The sequence below is a fragment of the Pongo pygmaeus genome, chromosome 6 (assembly GCF_028885625.2).
Source record: "Pongo pygmaeus isolate AG05252 chromosome 6, NHGRI_mPonPyg2-v2.0_pri, whole genome shotgun sequence".
In the NCBI taxonomy this organism is placed as follows: domain Eukaryota; kingdom Metazoa; phylum Chordata; class Mammalia; order Primates; family Hominidae; genus Pongo; species Pongo pygmaeus.
Window position 1 is genome coordinate 38877490 of NC_072379.2, and position 9364 is coordinate 38886853.

At 41.6% G+C, this 9364-nt stretch overlaps 1 long non-coding RNA gene across 2 annotated transcripts in view; it reads right to left on the minus strand.

Moving 5' to 3' along the window:
- LOC134739842 (uncharacterized) overlaps positions 1 to 8795 on the minus strand; it is a 32996-nt gene extending 24201 nt beyond the window's left edge. Inside the window, exon 1 of one of the 2 annotated variants that reach the window (XR_010126884.1) lies at positions 8532 to 8795. This is a non-coding gene — a long non-coding RNA (uncharacterized LOC134739842). The remainder of the gene's footprint in view (positions 1 to 8531) is intronic. The other variant, XR_010126883.1, reaches the window with a different exon arrangement.
- Positions 8796 to 9364: the final 569 nt, after the last annotated feature.

A 9364-nucleotide genomic window follows, 5' to 3' on the forward strand; every position in this document is an offset into this window, starting at 1 on the left:
AGTGACAGCTAAATTCCTTCTGAAATCTATGCACTCTGTGCCTGCTCTGAACGTGCTTCTCCCATGGGCATTTCTCCACTTCTTTGATAAACTATTATTTCCTCAAAACGGTCTTTCATTCCATCCCATTGTGTAGAATATGTAATTAAATTCTATTCTTGCTGAACTTAGCTGTGTGACCCACCAGGGCACAGCCAGCTGATGCCACTGGGCTCCCTTCATCCAGTTTTAACCTGCGCCCTGAGAGTTCTCGTCCTTTAGACCTGGGATCCTGTTTCCACACCACAGGGAGAAGCATGAGAAAAACAGGGACATTTCCTAGGAATCTGGTTGTACAGTCACGTATGAGACAAGTGGAAAAATTGCTTAAGGCTTTATTTTTGTTTTTATAAAAAATACTTTCATTGTGAACAGGAGTGAGTTCTGTTTTTCTATTTCCCTTTCTACCTGGCCTCTCTCCATTAAAAAACTAAATCAAGACAGTGTATAAAAAAGGATGTCCAGACTACACAGTAGTTAATAAAAAGTCATGGAAAGAAAAGTAAATGACCCCAGGAGGAAAATTAATCACTGAAGTTAAGCTGCTGATGGCCAAGATGAAGAAAAGACTGCAGCAGACACAGCCCTTGCTGTTAGAGAGCTCTCCAGTGGAAAACACACACTGGCTGCCATCACACCATTGGGCATGCACCCCTAGGCGCCGCCCAGGCTTCTCAGAACACTGCAGTGAATGAACAAACGTGGATTTCGGAGCTCACAGTCCGGCATTAATTTTGAAAAGGAGTTTCTCACATGACACCTTGTAGAAAGAACTCTGAACAAAATTTCAGGAAACTGATGTTATCTGGAACTCATTCTCTTACCACAATGTGACCAATTAGATATACAAAAGGTAAAAAGATAATTTGAAAACAGTCATATCACTGAAAATTTAAAATAACTCTGAAAAAACTCATGAATTACAGAGAAAAATCACAATGCAAACTAAATTATATGATGCATCTCAATCAGTATTTAGAAGGAAAATTATATTTTAAATATATTTATTTAAAACCAAGAAAGTTTAAAAATAAATAACTTAAAATGCAACTCAAGAACTTAGAGGAAGATAAATCAAATAAACATAAAGAACATAGAAATATGGCCAGCATAGTGCTCAGGCCTGTAATCCCAGCACTTTGGGAGGCTGAGGCGGGTGGATCACCTGAGGTCAGGAGTTCGAGACCAGCCTGGCCAACATGGCGAAACCCTGTCTCTATTAAAAATACAATAATTAACTGGGCTTGGTGGTGCGTGCCTGTAGTCCCAGCTACTCGGAAGGCTGAGGCAGGAGAATCACTTGAACCTGGGCAGTGAAGGCTGCAATGAGCCGAGATCACGCCACTGCACCGAGATCACGCCACTGCACTCTAGCCTGGGCAACAGAGTGAGACTCGATCTCAAACAACAAAACACCATAGAAATATAAAACTTAAACATATAAGCACATAAATGAAAAACAATGAAACAGTAGAGAAACTCAACAAAATCAAAAGATGATTTTTTGAAAGAATGCTAAAGCAGATAGATTTCTAGCAGAGTTGATTTAGAAATAATGAGAAAAATAACAAAAAACATGAAACAGCAAATTCAGACATCATAAAGATTAAAAAATGAGTAAGATAATCCTATGAACAACTTTATTTCAATACACTTGAAAACCTAAATGATATTTTTTAGAAAATATAAATAATTTGACGGGGAAAATAGGAAATGTAAACCATAGACATTAAATATATAGAATTAGAAATCTAATGGTACTCAAAATTTCTAGAGCATTTTTACAAGCAAATTTTACCAGACATTCAAAAAACAGATCTCTTTATCTCATACAAATTTTCCAGAGAATTAAAAAAAGAGGTAAAGTTTAGCAACTTGTTCTATGAAACTAGTATAATCTGGATTTTTAAAAACTTAAGAACATCATACAAAAGTGAAAATGATAGACCCATCTTACTAATAAACATAATTTCAAATATCTTAAAATAAATTCAGCAGTGTATAAAACTAACGTGATGACAAGTGGGGTTTTATCCTGAAGATGGAAAGATGGCTTAACATCAGAAAATATGTTAATGTAATCCACCACATTAAAGATTAAAGGAAAAAAGGTACTTGGCTGGGCTCAGTGGCTTGCGCCTGTAATTCCAGCACTTTGGGAGGCTGAGGCAGGCAGATCACCTGAGGTCAGGAGTTTGAGACCAGTTTGGCCAACGTGGTGAAACTCCATCTCTACTAAAAATACAAAAATTAGCTGGGCTTGGTGGCCCACAACTGTAGTCTCAGCTACTTGGGAGGCTGAGGCAGGAGAATTGCTTGAACCCAGGAGGCGGAGGTTGCAGTGAGCCGAGATTGCACCACTGCACTCCAGCCTGGGAGACAGAGCGAGACTCCATCTCAAAACATAAATAAATAAATAAGTACTTCATAAAATTCAACATTATTTCATAATAAAACCTGTGCAAGGAAACCAAGGTGGCTATCCTCCAAAATCATTAGCAGACATCATACTGAATAGTACAATCTTAGAAGCATTCCTAGGAAAACAGAGGACAGGACATGGATGTCTGCTATTTCTGCATGTGTCCTGTAGGTTGAAAACCAATGTAATAAAAAAAAATGCAATCAACTAGTAAGATAAAGCCAATGGAATAAGGTGCAGAAAGGATAAGAATAGAAGACGATGAAACCAAACAGTCCTCAGTTGCAGACAACATACTTGCCTACCTTCCTTCCCAAATCAAGACAGTCAACTAAGAAAACTTCTTAGAAGATCGACATAAAAAATGAATACTATTCCTATACACCAACAATTAGAAAATGCAAAAGGAAAAGATCTTATTCACTGTGGGGGAACAACAACAAAAAGAAAATTATGAGTGTACCTAGTAAATCTAGGAAAACATGTACATACCTTTCATTTAAAAAAAACCCCAATGCTTATTGAAAAACTTTAAACCTGAATAGAAAGACATCCCATATTTATGGATGGTGTTCATGTCAAATGAATGTATAAATTCAATGCATTTCCAATCAAAATTCCAATGCAGGTCTATGTGAAACTTGATACATTGATCATAAAATTCAAATGGGAAAAGAAAGGGCCAAGAATAGCTAAGATAATTTTTATAACGATAGCAAAATGGAAAGACTTAGATCTCAACTCAGTGCAACTATTACCAAAAAAGATTTTATCTTTCCCAATGGAAAATTTTGCTTTTTCATTCATTCATTCATCCATTTATTTGTCATGTTTTAAAACTCCACTGTGTCCCAGGCTCTATTCTTGGCTTTGAGAATAGATCAAACAACAAAACCAACAAAATGCCTACCCTCAGGGTGCTTACATTCTAGCAGGTGGGTCAAGTAATAAAAAGAATACACTACAATCGTGGACAGTGGTGAATGTTATGAAGAAAAATTAAGTGAATTAGGGAGGACTCCATTTTAAAGAGGGTTAAAAGGGAAGGCCCCTCTTGATAATGTGATGTTTGAACAGAAACCTTGAATGAGGTTCAAGCAAGCTGTACAGCTCTCTGGGGGAAGAGAAATAGCAGAAAGAAGAAACAGCAAGTGCAAAGGCCTGAACTGGGAACACAGTCAGTGTGCAAGGAATCACAAGTGTTTCTGGAACACAGCAAGAGAGAGAGAAAGCGCAGTAGAAAATGAGGTGCAAACTGCAACCAGCAACCAGGACATAGGAGGTCTTATAGATACAGTAAGATTGCGAATGTTATTCTGAATGTGAGCAGGGAAGAGCACAATCAAATGTATTTTTAAAGACATAACTTGGCCCGGCGAGGTGGCTCACACCCGTAATCCCAGTACTTTGGAATGCCTAGTCGGGTGGATCACCTGAGGTCAGAAGTTCGAAACCAGCCTGACCAAGATGAAGAAATCCCATCTTTACTAAAACTACAAAAATTAGCCGGACGTGGTGGTGCATGACTGTAATCCTGGCTACTCGGGAGGCTGAGGCAGGAGAATCACTTGAACCCGGGAGGAGGAGGTTGCAGTAAGACGAGATTGTGCTATTGCACTCCAGCGTGGACAACAAGAGCAAAACTCCTTCTCAAAAAAAAAAAAAAAGAAAGAAAGAAAAAAGACATAACTCTGTTGCTATGTAGACAAAAAACTGTAGGGGAGCAAGAGATGAAGGGGTAAACTAATTAGGAGGCCACAGAGTAGTCCAGGCAAAAGGTGGCGGTGGTTTGGCCCTGAGTGGCAGGGTTGGAGGAGGTGATGAATGGCTGGCTTCAGAAAGTCTGTTTTAAGCTAGAGCTGTCAGGATTTGCTAATGGATTGGATGTCAGGCACGATAGCCCCAAGGTTTTCAGCCTGAGCAACTGGCAAAGTGATATATGATACGACGGAATGAATATTTTACATGTCCTCAGGGAAGGAAGGAGCATCCACCAAAAGTTGATGAGACGACTGGTTGTCCACATGTAAAAATAAATTAGATTCATACCTCACCCTGCATAAGAGGTTAAGTTCCCCATGTATTGATGACCTAAATGAAAAACACAAAAACTTTCGTATTTTTTTCCTTTTTCTTTTCTTTTTTTTCTTTCTTTCTTCTTTCTTTTCTTTCTTTCTTCTTTCTTTTCTTTCTTTCTTTTTTTTTTTTTTTTTTTGAGACAGAGTTTTACTCTTGTTGCCTAGACTGGAGTGCAGTGGCACTATCTTGGCTCACTACAACCAGCACCTCCTGGGTTCAAGCAATTCTGCCTCAGCCTCTGGAGTACTTGGGATTACAGGCACCCGCCACCATGCCCACTAATTTTGTATTTTTAGTAGAGACGGGGTTTCACCATGCTGGTCAGGCTGGCCTCAAACTCCGGACCTCAGGTGATCCACCTGCTTCGGGCTCCCAAAGTGCTGGGATTACAGGAGTGAGCCACCGCACCTGGCCTAAGTTTTATATTTTAAAAAGAAAAATAAGGCACTTTGGGAGGCCAAGGCAGGTAGATCACAAGGTCAGGAGATTGAGACCATCCTGGCCAACATGGTGAAACCCCATCTCTACTAAAAACACAAAATTAGCCAGGCGTGGTGTCACGCGCCTGTGGTCCCAGCTACTCAGGAGGCTGAGGCAGGAGAGTCACTTGAACCTGGGAGGCGGAGGCTGCAGTGAGCCGAGATCGCACCACTGCACTCCAGCCTGGGCAACAGAGCAAGACTGTGTCTCAAAATAAATAAATAAATAAATAAAATAAGAAAAATAATTATGGCCTTATTTATAAGTAGGACAGGGTTTCTTAAACAAGATGCACAAGCAAAATAAAAATAATTAAAAATAAATAAACTTTATTATTTAAAGCTTATAAAATGTTCTCCAAAACAAAAACCCAAAAACAAATTGAGAAGACAAGCCATAGAGTGAAAGGAGATATTATTAATGCATATAAATGACAAAGAATTAGTACACAGGATATACAGAAAACACCAAAAAAAATCAATTTGAAAAGGACACACCTACAAAAAAAGGCAAAATATATGAAAAGGCCAAGGACCGAAGAGGAAATTGAACGATCAGTCCAACAAATGACAATTGCTCAAACTCATCATTAATCAAGGACACACATAATGAATAGCCTGCATCATCGTTTGATACTTATCAGCTTAGCACAAATGAAAGTGTCTGACAACACAAGAGTTAGTCAGGAAAAGAAGACGCAAGAAAATTCCTATATGCGACTGGGAATTGTCAATTCCTGAAATCACTGAGGGAAACAATTTGGCAAGAAGCAAATCTGCTTCTTGGATGTACGGTGCAAGGAGACAAATGGCAGTGTTGTTTATACATCTATAAGAGCTAACACTTGGAAACTTTTGGAAGAAACAGTCCTCCACAGGCTTCCTGTTCTCCTACAGGTCTTACTGGGTGCACCAAGACTATAAAGCCTTGACTCTTCTTTACTGGATCCATTTTTCAGGGTCGTAGTTGCAGGGAGGAACCTCAAAGGAGAGGGCTTGCCTACTGCCTGCTGTAGGTCCACACGGTGCCCCAGCTCAGTGGTCCTCTACTGTGACTTGACCCAATGCATGTGCGGGAGTCATAGGGTCTCTGCATCACCCCGTGGGCATCAGGGCTTGGGGCACCAGTGCAAATACACTGACACTGGCCATTGCTTTAGCTGTGACAAATAAATGAAGTCTTTTGTCTCTGATTCAGAAATCTTAAGTCTTCTGCCAACATCCATGAACCTGGGGCAGCAGCCTCACTTGTGAATCTGTAAGTAGTGAGTGAAATCTCAGCCTCTTCACAGTTCTTGACAGAAGCCACCCAAATATCCATTATCATCATCATGATTAAATTGTATGATTCACGTGAAATGGAGACACAGCAGCGATCCTTTTGAGGGGACTGCCCCTCTTCCCAACGAAGCATGGAAATAAAGAAAAATCTTGAGTTCCTTTGAGGGAAATTCTGGGTACCTAGCTAGCCCTGAGGAGTAAGTGAGCAACCTGATAAGCAAGAAGGTAACAATAGCTGAAGACAATAGCCAAGGAAGTTAGAGCCACCAAATGTTTGGTTCCCCATAGAAACTAAAGACAACATCTTAATATATATCCCTGAGTTGTTTTCAAAAAACCTGGACTCCCACCAAATGGAAAATGACATCTGCTGGCACATAGACCTTAGATAACAGAGGAACTGGGGACTGAACTCTGACTGCCATTTTTTGCTCTGAATTTCTTCCTGAGTGGCCTGGAGGAAGTCATGCCTACAGGTCGGAGCTCAGCATTCCTTTCTGCGGACCCCTAGGCTTTAGACAAAGTTTCACTCCCTTAACCAATTCGCAAATCAGAAAATCTTTGAATCTACCCATGACCTGTGCCTCGCCCCACACTTCAAGATATCCCACCTTTTTTGGCCAAACCAATGTAAGACCTCCATGTATTGATTTATGACTTTGCCTGTAACTTCTGCCCTCCCACCTTTAAAAACCCTTACACTCAAGCCATTCAGGAGTTTAGGTCCTAGGCAAGAGCTATCTGGTTCTCCTTGCTTGGTGCCCTGTTATAAATGCCTCACTTTTTTCACTGCAAATCCCACTGTCAGTGTTTGGCTTTGCTATGCCAGGATGGGTGGACCCAAGTTCAGTTTGGTAACAATGAAATGCAATACACTAGTTAAATGGATGTAGCTACATCTGTTGGCATTATTAAATTGCAAAAACATAATGTTCAGTGAAAAAAGCTTGTTAGAGAGTGATGTAATCAACAAAAGTTCAATACTTTGCTATATATAGTTTATGGAGCCATTCATCTGTAGTATTAATATAGCGTCATTCTGTGGATGAAAAACATCAGTTTAAGGACAGGGTGGGAAGCATGGAGAGGCTTCCATGATCCTTGTGTGTGTTGTTCTTAAGGAAAAAAGAGCTGATGCAAATCTGCCAAAATGTTGCAGTTTTGTGTGTGAGAATATAGGCGTTTATTATGTTGTTTTTATGCTTTTCTGGATATTTGAAGTCATCCATAGTTTCAGAATATCAGTGATGATGGAGCTTCCCATTTTGTACCATCAATCTGTCTAAGAGTCACAGAATTACCTCACATTTCCCTTTAAATATGAATCTTGGTTCTCACAGTTGGAGGCTTAATGTTTCCAAAGGTCTAAATATGGTTTTTTGTTTTTGGTTTTTTGAGACGGAGTCTCGCTCTGTCACCAGGCTAGAGTGCAGCGGCGTGATCTCGATTCACTGCAACCTGCACCTCCCGGGTTCAAGAGATTCTCCTGCCTCAGCCTCCCAAGTAGCTGGACTACAGTCATGCACCACCATGCCCAGCTATTTTTTTTATTTTTAGTAGAGACAGGGTTTCACCATGTTGGCCAGGATGGTCTCGATCTCTTGACCTCATGATCCTCCTGCCTCAGCCTCCCAAAGTGCTGGGATTACAGGCGTGAGCCACCACGCCCAGACAAATATGTGTTTTTGTGGGTGGAAACTTCTCCCAAATTAAAACATCCTCTATACCAGAAACCTGGGAAAAAAACATCATTAATTGGCCTGACAGGAAATCAGACAGTTTTGTTTTTTTTTTTAAACACACAAAAAAACCATTAAAGTCCTAATGTGGAGGCAGAGAAAAGACCCATGGTGCTCACTGTCTGTGGCCTGATGCCTCCATCTCTTTCTGCGGGGCCTTTGTCCCGGGTCTCCCTCTCCTGACCCAGATGAATGAATGAAATCAACTAATGTGTACACAGACTCTGTGTACATATGGCTTTGATTTGGGAGAAAAGATGAATCACTCTGAGCTGGTAATCTGATCTTTGCCCTTCTGCTAGTAAACAGTTGAAAGATAACTCAATACATTCTCCGTCTGCCTTTTAAAACCAGAATAGCAAATAAAAGCCCTAGAGGGGCCTGGTTTGGATGGGGGAAGCCATTTATCACCTTCAGGGAAAAGAGAATGTGAATAGGTCCACATTTATTCTCCGGCCCTCCCGTGGCCAGGACAGCCTTAGAAATACTCACCTTGTTTCAGTTAGCAGGCCAAGGGTCAGCGGTCAACAGGGCTGCTCCAGCAAGCTCTGTGTGGTGCCTCAAACAGGCCACACAAAGAGATGCTGTTTAAAATCGGAATTCCTTTCACCCTGAGTAAGTTTCCAAAGCAAAGGGGTCACCCGGTGAGTGTTGGTGGACTCCTCACTGTTTGTCCTGCCTCTTGCTACAGAGGACATCTGGCAAAAGCAGATCAGAAAATGAAAGAAGTCTGTCCCAGGTCTGCCCTCCCCAAGTGGTGGAATTTCTCATGTGATTGTTGCTTGGGGTGTGCCACTCTGTACTTGAGTAGGTGGAGGGTGAACAGACTGGCTGGCTATGAGATGAGAACAGGATGATGATCATTCACTGGGATGTGTCTGGCCAACTGGGAAGAGTCAGGTAGCTCAAGGCCTGGAGATTCTCATCAGGGAGAGCACAATGGGGCCAGGCCTACAGCTGAGGTCCAGGCACAGAGGCTGGGCTATGAGAACCAGTGTCCTCAATGACTGTGACAATGACATGTCTTCTATCACCACCTGCTACCACGAGGCCCCAGCCCCAGCTGACCTGTAGACTCAGATCTGGGCCTGACAGGGAGGCTTGACTTCAGCCCCTCTCATGAACAGAATCCACAGCACCAGGGCTGAGAGTGGTGGCAGGCCCCAGGAACAGTGATATCCAGTAGAATAAGCGTGACCCACCCCAGCCCCCCACAAACCAGAGGGAGTGCTGGGCACCTCCGCCCAGCCTCAGGCAGCTGACTTCACTAAAGGAGGCCAAAAGGAAAGAAAAAGGTGACAAGTATGTTTTGATGGCTGATGCGC